This window comes from Euleptes europaea, chromosome 16 (genome assembly GCF_029931775.1).
Source record: "Euleptes europaea isolate rEulEur1 chromosome 16, rEulEur1.hap1, whole genome shotgun sequence".
Lineage (NCBI taxonomy): Eukaryota > Metazoa > Chordata > Lepidosauria > Squamata > Sphaerodactylidae > Euleptes > Euleptes europaea.
In genome coordinates, this window is record NC_079327.1 from 51,772,186 (window position 1) to 51,785,616 (window position 13,431).

Here is a 13,431-nt window from a genome sequence, read left to right on the forward strand (position 1 = left end):
TCTTCAGCAAGGGTGCTGTGTGGTTCTTCCTGTTGGGGTTCAACTTGGCATGGACTCTTTGCTGACCAAGGTTCAGGGGAGACTGGTACTTCCTGGCATGGCTCTTCCTGGCATGGCGAGGTCTGGGACATGACAGTATATAACAGTATGTCAGACAAACATTTTCCAAATACCAAACTGAAATAAATATGTGTAAAGAGCGAGACCATCTAAGAGGAAAATTCCAGCTAAATTGTCATCTCTTTGTACTCCAACTTGTCTGCAGGTAGCTACAACCCCCCCCCCAATGGTTACTAGACAAGGTCATCTTCCAGGCCTGTTAATTAGCTCACACAGTTTAGCTGTGAATCTTGTAAGGATGGATGAAGTTTGCTCTTGTCCAGAATGTTCCTTGGCGATAGCCCTGTGATTGGTAGGAGGAGGTTATGGATGGCTTTTCTATAACGTATAGTGTATCATGGAAGAGGACATCTTTTTCCCCCCTTTGCATTTCTTGCTTTCCTCCACTTCCTCCATCTAGGGTTCCCAGACCCCGGTGGGGGCAGGCGATCCCCCACTTTAGGGCCTCTCCCCCTGGCACCATTCAGCCAGATGACAAGGGGACTTACTATAGACAGAAGCCTAGGCCTCTGTCGCTGGTGATATGGTGATATCATTTTCAGCATGTACCAGAAGTGACATCATCATGTTGCCGGCAACCACATGGACACTCTGGTATTTGGACAAAACTCTATGGTAAAAAATGACTTCTACCATAGAGTTTGTTACCAATGACAGAGGCCTAGGCCTCAGTTTACTGCCAGTAAGTTCCCTCCCCAACCCACGCACCCCCCTGCTGGTTGTATCTGGCAACCCTAACTGCTGTCTGAACATACTCGCATGCTCCAGAACACCATGCTTTAGCTATAAGAGTCAACATGTAGGAATTGAATAAGTAGAAAGTTAGTTTAGCTTTGTTATTTTCTGTGCATTCAACTGCCACTGAACTATATGTGATGTTTTAAAATCTTTTCTTGAATTTCTTCAATAAGGACTTTTTTGCTTCATAGTGTATGTTACTGGCAAGTGACTGAACCTGTGAGAGATCCCCTCTCTCTGAGTTTACTTCTCCAAATCAAATGTTCAAACGTTGATAAAGAAACAAAGGATTTATTGAAGACATCAGGAGATGAGACAGGCACAGGTAGCAAGTTGCAAGTGAGGGGCTAATCGGGTTTACAGAATATATTGACTCCAGGGCACTGGGGCACTGGGGTTCACACTTATTGTTATGGGAAGTTACCAGCTTGGCATAATACAAAACATCAGACGAGTCCCAGGAAGTCTGGTGAAGCTATCACACTTCCAAGGCCGCATCGGCCTGAGGGAGTACTGACAGGAAGAACAGCGGGGGGGAAGATACATGGGGCGATCAGGCCTGGCGCCTGAGACCAAAAGGTGTGAACTGCTTTTACGAGTTCACTGATAGCAGGTGATGGGAAGCAGAGACACATACACAAAGGCCCTCACATTCTGCCCCCCTTAAGGCCCCCTCCGGGGTCCTCGAGAGGGTGAGGCTTATCGGGATAAGCGAGGTGGAATTCTCGGACCAAGCGAGGGGCCGCCATGTGGGGCGCGGCCACCCACTCGTCGTGAGCGGACCCAAGGTTTTTCCAACGAACAAAGTAGAACAATTTCCCCTTCTTCCATTTGGAATCTAAGACCTTGGATATTTCCAGATGGGTATCCCCTCCTACCACAGTAGGAATCTCATGGTCGGGAGGGGGGTGGAACTGGGGAGCTGCCACATACGGTTTGAGGAGACTGATATGAAAAACAGGGTGGACTCCCTTGAGAGTCTTTGGGAGCTTCAGTTCCATGGTAACCTCATTGATCACTCTGGTAATGGGGAAAGGTCCCACATAACGGTCGCTCAGTTTTTTGCAGGGACGAAGAGAGCGGAGGTTTTTGGTGGACAGATACACTTGCTCCCCCACCTTTAGCTCCCATCCCGGAGACCGGTGTTTGTCTGCTTGTTCCTTGTACTTGCTTTTCGCCTTCTCAAGATTTTTGAGCAGCCACGGCCAGGTGGATTTAACTGCCTGGATCCACTCCTGAAGATCAGGGGTGGATTGGAGCTCTGGCGTGACGGGAGCGGAACCGAAAGGACCGAATTCCGTCCCGTATATTACTTGGAAGGGACTAAAGCCGGTAGAGGAATGAGGCGCATTGTTGTACGCATATTCGGCGAATGGCAGCAGGTCGACCCAGTCATCCTGGTGGAAATTTACATAGCAACGCAAATAACATTCTACCACCGCGTTTACTCGTTCCGTTTGACCATCCGTTTGGGGGTGATAGGCGGAAGACAAACCCTGTTCCTCCACCCCCATGAGCTTTAGAAATGCTCGCCAGAATTTGGCAACAAACTGGACCCCCCGGTCGGAGAGGACCTTCCTCGGTACCGAGTGTAGCCTGAGGACATGTGTAACAAATAGTTTAGCCAAACCCTGGGCTGAAGGAAGACCTGCACATGGAACAAAATGGACCTGTTTGGAAAAAAGGTCCGTGATTACCCAGAGAACCGTTTTTCCCCGACTAGGAGGTAGGTCGGTGATAAAATCCATGGCTATGACCTCCCAGGGGCGGGAGGGGTTCTCCAGCGGTTTGAGAAGCCCGGGGGGTTTTCCCATCCGTTTCTTAGCTGTGGCGCAAGTGGGGCAGCTGCGCACATACAGCTCCACATCGGCTCTCATACCGGGCCACCAGAACTGCCTCCGTACCAGGTGAAGTGTTTTAATGAAGCCAAAATGACCCGCCAATCTGGCACCATGTACAAGTCCCAATACCTCCTTGCGAAGGGAGGATGGGACATACAGTTTTCCCCCCTGCATCCACCAAGTGTTGGTTCGTTCCAGGCCCGTAGGGAGGAGATGGTGCTCCTCCTCCTGTAAGGAAGCGTCCCGGAGCCGCTGTTGGAAGGCTTCCGGGATACCCTTGAGCGTAGGGGGGGTCTCTGGTCGATGGGCTTGGGAGCGGGTAGTGACGGCTAAGCCGGGGACCTCCCCACGCTGCTCGGGCGTGAACAGGGAGTCGACAGGGCGATCGAAGTCGTTGCGATACTGGGGAAGTCGAGACAGAGCGTCGGCTAGGGCATTGTCTTTACCCGGGACATGTTTGAGAGTGAACCGGAATTTGGCGAAGAATTGGGCCCACCGAATTTGTTTGGCGTTGAGCTTTCTAGCTCCCTTGAGAGCCTCGAGATTCTTGTGATCGGTACACACTTCAAACGGCAGTTCGGCACCTTCTAAAAAGTGCCTCCATATGGTGAGGGCATGTTTGACCGCCGCCGCCTCCTTCTCCCAAATAGCCCAGTTGATTTCGGACTGGGAAAACTTTTTGGAGAAGTAGGCGCATGGTCTCAACCGCCCCCCTTCATCCCTCTGCAATAGGGCCCCACCCATGGCCACATCCGAGGCATCCACCTGCACCACGAAAGGCTTGGTGCAATCTGGGTGAGCCAAAACGGGCTCGGATGAAAAAAGCAGTTTTAAACACTCAAAAGCCTGCTGGCATTGGGGGGACCATTGCAAACGGGCTGAGGGAAGCGCGGCGCTAGCCCCCTTGTCCTTGGTACGCAACAGATTGGTGAGAGGAAGCGCAACTTGGGCAAAGTTGGGAATGAAGTTTCGGTAAAAGTTAGCGAATCCCAAAAATTGCTGAAGCTGGCGGCGGGTAGTGGGGGGTTCCCAATCTCACACCGCCTGGACCTTAGCGGGGTCCATTTCTAAACCTTGGTGGGAAATCACGTACCCAAGAAATGTAATGGAAGGTTGGTGGAACTCACATTTGGATACCTTAGCATACAGTTTGTGCTCCCGCAGCCGCTGGAGCACTTCTCGCACGAGGCGCACATGTTCTTCCATGGTTTCAGAGTAAATAAGTATGTCATCGAGAAATACCACCACCCCCCGAAACAGCAAATCATGTAAAACCTCATTAATCAATTGCATAAACACACTGGGGGCCCCCGAAAGTCCGAACGGCATGACTAGGTATTCAAACATTCCAAAACAGCTGGAAAAGGCCGTTTTGGGTTCGTCTCCTTCTTTAATGCGGATGCGGTGGTATGCTTCCACTAAGTCCAGTTTGGTGAAGATTCGGCCCTCCTTTAATTGTGCTAAAAGGTCGGGAATAAGAGGGAGAGGGTAAGCGTTAGACTGGGTGACCGCGTTTAGCCTACGAAAGTCAATACACAGTCTTAGATCTCCCGTCTTTTTCTTCACAAAGAAGGCCGGGGCCGAATAAGGCGCTTTGGAAGGGCGTATGAAACCCCTCGCCAAGTTGGCGTCCAAATAGTCCCGCAACACCGCCTTCTCACTAGGGCTCATGGGATAGACCTTCCCTTTAGACAGTTTGCCTTCCCCCACGATTTCAATGGCACAGTCCGTCTCTCTGTGGGGAGGTAGTTCGTCACATTCTTTAACATCAAAGACATCCGCAAACTGCGAGTATTCTGTGGGAAGTTGAGGGGGAATGGAGATCGGGTTGGGGGACCCTACCAATGCGGCGGCCGGAGTCCTGAGTACCCGTTCCTTGTCATGCAACCCACAGGGGCTTTCGGGAAACGAGAGCACCCGTTTAACCCAGTCGATGGAGGGGTTATGTCCCCGTAGCCAGTTCATCCCTAACACCACTGGGGTTACAATAGGGGCGATGGTAAAATACAAGCGTTCCCAATGTTCTCCCACCGACATAATCACAGCTGCAGTTCGGTGGGTCACTGGGCCCCGTTTAAAATCGCTCCCGTCCATTTGGGAAAAGCGGAGGGGTCCCGGAAGCCGCTTGCGCCGGACTCCCAGTTTCTTGGCCGCTTCCTCACTAATCATAGTGCGGGCACACCCCGAGTCAACCAAAGCGGGGAATTCTAAACTGGGACCCCCTTTGGGTAGGGACAGGTGAACACGTACATACACATTGTCCTCTTGGGCGCTTACCATCGGTGGAGCTCCTTGCACAACGACAGGGGCGGTCTGCTGCGGAGCCCCTTCTACAGCAGACCGACGGCGTTTTTTGCCGGCTGTTCCCACTCTTCCTCCTCGCTGGAAGAGGGGGATGGAGTGGTGGCATTCGGGGATCCGTCCGAATCAAAAGTAGTATTTGTAATCCGGGACCCCGTTGGGCCTGTAGAGGTGGAGATCACATCCTGGGGGCGCGCATGGAGAGCGGAGGGTGCGCCGGAACGCCGGCCCGGTGGCCCGCTCCTGCGGCGGGGCTGGTCCTCAGCGGCCGCCTTCTGCGGTTCGGTCGGGGCTTGGCGAGGGGGGTTTGGACGACCCGCACGAGAGGGGCATTGCGACGCAAAGTGCCCCTTTCCTCCACAGGTCAGGCAGACGCCGGTCTCAAAACGCTTACGGCGTTCAGCGGCCGAGGGACCCCCGCTCCCTCCCGGTCGGAAGTCTCGGCCCCGGTCACTCCGGGGTCTCGGGTCTCGTCCAACGCGTTGTTTGGACAAAGTCAGGAGTTGTTTGCGATTCTCGATGTCGGCAGCGTGGCGAACCCAACCTTCCACATCTGGGGGGTTCCCTTGCATAAAAGCCCAATGCTGGAGGTCCGGGTTGAGGCCCTCCCTGAAACACTGTACCAAAGTGGCCTCACTCCAGTCCAGGATTCGGCTGGCCAGTGATTGGAACTCACTTGCATACTGCGCCACCGACTTGGTCCCTTGGCGCAGTTGCATCAGGGAGGCTTTAGCCCGCTCACCCAGAGTCGGGTCCTCGAAGCGGTTTCGGAGTGCTACCATAAACTCATCCAGGGTTCGTAGCACCGGCGAGCGGAGTTCATACTGCAACACCATCCAGGCGGCCGCCTCCCCTTGCAGCAGGGAAGCCACGTACTGCACCCGGGACTCCTCGGAAGTGAAGGTTCGGCCTTGTTCTCGCATAAAAATGTCCACTTGGACCATGAAAAAAGTCAACTGGTCTCCCGAACCGTCATAGGTGACTTTCAGGTCCCGACGGGACGGGAGGCTGGGAGGCGCGGGGGGGGCTGCCGGTGTTCCGTCCGGGGGGTTGCCGGCAGGCGGTTGCACTTTCAACGCGTCCAGGGCCGCGGCCATCTCACCCATCACCCGCCGCATGGACTCCATCTGTTCCTGCATGGCTTGGCGATCCTCCAGCCACTGCCTGCGTTCCTCTTCCATCAGGGCCTCCTTGCGCGCCGGGTCCCCTTCAAGTCCCGTGCTGGGGAAGGCCAAACGGCGATCCTTCGCCGCGGTTCGGGAGAGAGACCAACCCTTGGGGGAGTCCAGCCAATTGTTAAAAAGTCCTCGGCCTTGGTCGGGGATGGGACCCCTAGGCTTCTTTGGCTTGGCACCCTCCTCCTTGGGATCCGGTTTCTCCGGTACCACCGGTCCGTCCGGTGCGTCAGGGGTAGTAGGGGTGTTTTCCTCATCGCCTGACATTCTGTCCCAAAAGGTACAGCAGCAGTTCGAGAGGCAAGGACTTGCAACTTAATGTGAGAGATCCCCTCTCTCTGAGTTTACTTCTCCAAATCAAATGTTCAAACGTTGATAAAGAAACAAAGGATTTATTGAAGACATCAGGAGATGAGACAGGCACAGGTAGCAAGTTGCAAGTGAGGGGCTAATCGGGTTTACAGAATATATTGACTCCAGGGCACTGGGGCACTGGGGTTCACACTTATTGTTATGGGAAGTTACCAGCTTGGCATAATACAAAACATCAGACGAGTCCCAGGAAGTCTGGTGAAGCTATCACACTTCCAAGGCCGCATCGGCCTGAGGGAGTACTGACAGGAAGAACAGCGGGGGGGAAGATACATGGGGCGATCAGGCCTGGCGCCTGAGACCAAAAGGTGTGAACTGCTTTTACGAGTTCACTGATAGCAGGTGATGGGAAGCAGAGACACATACACAAAGGCCCTCACAGAACCAAACCCAGAATAAGCTTGTTTACATTATCACACCAAGGCAGGGTCAGCCTTACCAATATGAAAAGAAGAATTACATTTCTCTAAGTATAGAAAAAAACTGAACCTCAGATTCCCGGTAGAAAAAAATGTTAATCTCTTATTGATTATTTAACCATTGTAGAACAGTTATATCAGCGCCAGTGGCTCGTTCTGTCATTACTATAAAATACACCTCGTGTGTCAATCATGCCTCTCATGTGTCAAAATCAGAAGTAAGTGTCTAGCACAAGAAGGGCACGACAATGACAACATGACAAAATGTCTATAAACTACTTGCAGCACAGCTTGGATCTGCTGGTGCACAGAGGCTGTCCACAGTTGACTGATGGGTTTGTGCCTATGCAGAACATACAGTAAATGGAAAAAACAAAGTCACTGAGGAAGGACTGGAGTTATATCAAAGTTTTTTAACCTGTACATATCCAAGAATAGATTTATCTGTTACAATAATATAGCATCCTCCAAGCATTGGTATAAGTGTATGAGGAATACATTAATACTAATTGAACATATAGCAGAATAATATATAGATCTTTTAAGGTATCAAAATGGTGGCAAATTGTTTTCAGATTGCCTGATTCAAAATTAACTATATTCCAGGTGAAACAACAAAGCCTTTGGTCCCTGTTTTGCAAACCTAAAGAGGTTTGTGACCATTTTAATCAGAGAATACCAGAGTATGCATAGCCTTCCAGCCATTCATGTTTTACAAAATTTGCAGTTGCCTTTCTGACTAACTCCACTTCTCTCTCCACCTCCTAGAGCTCCATTTTTTCAGCATAACCTTTGTTAATTAAACTGTTTTCCAAGCAATCTAGCAACCCACTATTGCAAATTAATATCGATGTTCAATATATTTACAGCCAGCTGCACAGTGGAAGTTGTTTTACCATGGGTGACATTTTTCCTCATGAATGTGGGCTTAATGTATTTTTATTCCATGGTGGTGGTCAGCATTAGGTGTGTCCATGCCATTTCTCACATTTTGCAGAAGAAGAAGGTGATTTAATAGCTGTTGCCAGCTGTTCTTTTCCCCTTGAATTATGTACAGTGCAGTGTACGACAACTTGACAGAGGCCTTTGCTGAAGAGAAAATGATTGTACCAAGAAAATACTTTAAAGAAGGGGAAATTATCCCTCAACAAGAACTAAGAAAGCCAATAGAGGCAAAGATTCCCTGTGTTGATTTTATACTTCAAGGTGGATTGAGAACAAAAAATTTTGCTTATAAAATCAAACACTGGAAGGTCCTTGGATCAACACTGTCTTTGACCCTTACATAATATTTACCCACCCTGACTGAGTCATGATGGGACACAAGTTCATATAAACAGACATTAAACTATTAAAGCAGTGTTTGATGTGTGTCTTTTACTTCTGACCTCTTGAAAATAGATTTCTAGGTGCATCTTCATTTTGAACATGAAATTATAATTGTGTCTTGAACTTGTACTTCAGCTTTCATTCCAAGATTTCAGACTTCAAGGATGATTTTGAAATGGGGTTTACCTATTTCAATGCTTTTAAAAATGAATGTTGGGTTGAGTTGAAGTTCATACTTGAAAGGCAGAATATTGTCCTGACTCTGCATGGTGATACTGCCAATGTTTGGACTGGGGATATTCAACTTTTACATTGCCTAGTTGAGAACCCTCAAGGCACAAGGGAACTGGGACCCAGTTTGGGGAGGGTGAGGAGAACAGTACTTCCAAGTGTATGAGACCTGAATTAACATTTTTCTACGGTTTTAACTAGCATGAGGAAAAGATTTACCAGTTTTGCACACCGGCAATCTCAGAAACTGAAAGGAAAACAACGAAAGAAGGTAACCTTAGAAGACTTTGAGGACTGAAGAAGAACAAGAGGTAGACTATAAATTGTTTATCTTTTTAATCACCAAAAGATTCCAAAAATATATCAGCAAGTTGGTGCATTCAGATCAAATCGGGTTTATGCCTAAGAGACTTATGAGAGACAACGTACGATTGGTCCTTAGTGCAATCAAACACATTAAGTCAAAATCATTAATGACCCGCTATGATTTTCTTAGATGCAGAAAAAGCCTTTGACAATATTTCCTGGCATTTCATCCTAAAAACACTTCAACAAATGGACTGTGGAGATACCCTTCTTAAAGTATTTAATACAATATATTCGGCTCAAAAGGCATGTCTTTTGATTAATGGTTGTCTATTAACATCACAAAAGGTACCAGACAAGGATGCCCACTTTCTCCACTTCTGTTTGATTATGGAGGTCCTTGCAAACTATATAAGAAATGACCCAAACGTGATAGGTCTTACAGCAGGAAATGAAGAACACAAAATTAGAAGTTACGCAGATGATGTTGTGTTAATATGTCAAAATCCAAAACAAACTCTTCCGTTTGTTCATCATCACATTATGGAATTTGCAAAGTACTCCGGTTATAAATTGAACAAAACAAAGACAAAAATTCTGACTTTCAATACCACAAATAACGAAGACAATCATATAAAAGAAATTACCAGATGTCAAATAACGAAGGAGTCATTTAAATACCTGGGTGTTAACATATCATCACAAAATAAGACACTTTTAAAACTAAACTATTTAAAAATCTGGGGAGAAATAGAAAGAGACTTACGTTTATGGTCTAAAATGAATATCTCTTGGCTGGGAAGGATATCTGTGATAAAGATGAATGTGCTTCCAAGATTAAATTTTCTATTTGTCAGCCCTTGGCCCACAGAACCAGAAATCACCACAAAGTCATATAGAGTCCAAACAGATGGCTTTTACTGATCAAATAGGCATACAGTGCAAACGAATAAAATGACAGCTATGAGAGGCTCACTAGCTGGGAGATATTATAAGGCAGGAAAGGCGGGAGATTACACGCATGAATACAGTTTCCCAGGAGCTGAGTTCCCAGGCCTAGGTATGCGACCTTGGGGGGCAGACAATACAGCACAGAGACAGAGGCAATAACGAAACCGAGATAGCAGCCTGACATTCTGCTCCCCTCAAGGCCCCCTCCCAGTTCGCAAGGGGGCTGGCCTGTCCGGGTAAGCAATGTGAAAGGCGTCGACGAGGTCGGGGGCGGAGACATCCCGTGCGCGCACCCATTCGTCATAGGCAGGGGGGAAATGTTTCCAACGAACTAGATATTGCAGATTGCCATGGTGAATACGGGAGTCAAGGATCTTGGAGACTTCGAAGTGTTCTTCCCCCCCCACCATGATGGGTTGCGCAGGCGGTGGGTCCGGATGCCACCGTGGAGAAGAAACATGGGGTTTGAGGAGGCTTATGTGGAAAACAGGATGCACACACCTCAAGGATTTGGGGAGAGCCAGTTCCACTGTGACAGGGTTTATGACCCGAGTAATGGGGAAAGGGCCAATGAATTTGGCACTGAGCTTATGGCACGGTTGGGTGGAACGGAGATTTTTGGTGGAAAGGTAAACCAAAGCACCCACTTGCAGATCACCCCCGGGGGAGCGATGTTTGTCAGCTTGCGCTTTGTATTTACGTTTGGCCCGGTCGAGGTTGCTAACGAGCCAGGGCCAAGTGGTACGGAGGGCGTGTGCCCAGGAGGCAATGTCGGGGTTCCCCTCCCCCTCTACATCATCTGTAGGAGCGATGGGACTGAAATCTTGTCCATACACAGCAAAAAACAGGCTAAAACCTGTGGATTGATGCATGGCATTATTGTAGGCATATTCTGCTAAAGGTAACAGTTCCACCCAGTTATCCTGGTGGTAGTTAACATAACAACGCAAATAACATTCAAGTACAGCATTGACACGTTCAGTTTGACCATCAGTTTGAGGATGGTATGCACTAGACAATCCCTGTTCCACCCCCACCAACTTGAGGAAAGCTTTCCAAAACTTAGAAACGAAACCACTTCCGCGGTCACAAATTATTTTACGCGGAAACGAATGTAAACGAAAGATATGCGTCACGAAGAGGCGGGCCAGTTTCTGAGCAGAGGGGATCCCTGCGCATGGAATCAAATGTATTTGCTTAGAAAACAAATCAGTAACAACCCACAACACAGTTTTACCCCCACTGAGAGGGAGATCAGTCATGAAGTCCATAGCAATCACTTCCCAAGGTCTGCTGGGCGTTTCAAGAGGTTGTAGCAGTCCTGGGGGTTTGCCCTGCGATCGTTTCGCAGCGGCACAAACGGGACAGCTGCGGATGAAGGAGTCAATGTCGGAACGCATTCCCCCCCACCAGAACTGTCTGCGCAATAAGTGAAGGGTCTTCAGAAACCCAAAGTGCCCAGCTGTTTTGGCTCCATGAGCTAAATGTAAAACGTCCTTCCGGAGAGCTTTGGGTACATACAATTTTGAGTCTTTGTACCAGGACCCCCCTTGTTCCAAAACACCAGGAGGTAGGGTATGAGCGGAACGTTCTAAAAGGCACTGGTCCCGAAGGACAGTTAAAAAGGATTCGGAGATGGGGATTTTGGAGGGAGCCCCCCCGTCGGTCATGGAGATCTGAGAAACAGTTATAGGGCTAGTGCTTACGTGCGGCGGCGCGCAGACTGCAGGCGGCTGAGCGGTCGGAGGGGTAGGAGGGGCGGGAACTCCGGTCTGTTGCGGTGGCGGCTGGGCAGCCGGTTGGGCTGGCGGAGCTTGCGAGTTAGGGAAGGTGTGCTGATGCTGGGATCGGGTTTGCACAGCCAGCATAGGTAGGGCCCCACGTTGCATAGGGGTGAACAGAGAGTTGGTGGGTCTTTCGAGTTTTACCGGATATTGTGGTAAACGGGAGAGGGCATCCGCGAGAACGTTCTGCTTCCCAGGGACGTGCTTCAGGGTGAAACGGAACTGAGCAAAGAACTCCGCCCACCGTTGTTGTTTCGCCGATAGCTTATGGGACCCCGTGAGGGCAGCTAGATTTTTGTGATCGGTCCAAACTTCAAAGGGTACTTTAGACCCTTCCAAGAATTGCCGCCATAAAGTCAGTGCATGATGAACTGCAGAGGCCTCTTTCTCCCAGATGGGCCAGTTTAGTTGAGCGTGCGCAAATTTTTTTGAAAAGTAAGCGCAAGGGTGAAGAAGACCGTCCGGTCCTTGCTGGAGGAGAGCCCCTCCCATGGCTACATCGGAAGCATCGACTTGCACAATGAACATTTGATTTGGGTCTGGGTGCCGTAGCACCGGCTCCGAAGTGAAGAGGCGTTTGAGGGCCAGAAAGGCGGCTTGGCATTGCTCAGTCCATAGGATTTTTGCGGAGGGCAAGGCAGCCGAGCTTACTTTTCCCTTAGTTTTCAGCAGGTCCGTAATGGGTAGAGCCACTTGGGCGAAGTTAGGGATGAATCCCCGATAGAAGTTTGCAAATCCCAGAAATTGCTGTACTTGCTTACGGTTGGTGGGGGGAGTCCAATCGAGGACGGCTTGGACTTTGGCGGGGTCCATGCGAAGACCTTGGTGGGAGATGATGTATCCCAAAAACGTGAGTTTGCTTTGGTGAAATTCACACTTAGCTAGTTTAGCGAACAGTTGATGGTTACGCAGGCGTTGTAGAACTTCCCTGACCAGAGTCACATGCTCGTCCACAGTTTTCGAATAAATGAGAATGTCATCTAAGTAGACCACCACCCCACGATATAGAAGGTCATGTAGGATTTCATTGATGAGTTGCATGAAGACCCCCGGGGCCCCTTTTAATCCGAATGGCATTACAAGGAATTCATACATTCCGAAACAGCTAGAGAAGGCAGTGAGGTGTTCATCTCCTTCGCGGATACGGACTCGGTAGTAGGCTTCCACCAAGTCTAATTTAGAGAACACACGGCCTTCCTGTAATTGTCCCAAAATATCCGATATTAATGGGATAGGATAGGCGTTGGTCTGGGTAACCGCATTGAGCTTTCTGAAGTCAATGCACAGGCGAAGGTCGCCCTCTTTTTTCCGGACGAAAAACGCGGGGGCCGAGTTTGGGGCATTCGAAGGGCGAATGAACCCTCTGGCGAGGTTTTTGTCCAAAAAGTCCCGGAGGACAGTGCGCTCGGAAGCGCTCATAGGGTAAATCTTACTTTTGGTTAATGTGCAGTCCTTTACTACTTCAATCGCACAGTCTGAGGCCCGGTGGGGGGGTAAGGCATCACATTCCCTAAGGTCGAAGACATCTTCAAAGTCCCGGTATACAGCGGGTAGAGCCGGTGGTACTGGGGCAGTAGAGGTTAATGCTGGAACGGGCGGAAATGGCAGAGCAAAGTTTTGCCGATGCTGGTCGCAGGTGGGACTAGCGAAAGAGATAGTGTTTGTTTCCCAATCAATACTGGGACTATGTCCTTTAATCCAGTTAATTCCCAAGACCACTTCAAATCGGATAGGGGCTATAGTGAAGTCTATTTGTTCCCAGTGGGAACCAATTCCCATTGCCACCCCTATGGTGCGGTGATCAACTGGACCCCCCTGGAATTGGCTCCCGTCCATTTGAGCAAATTGGACGGGGGCGGGTAAA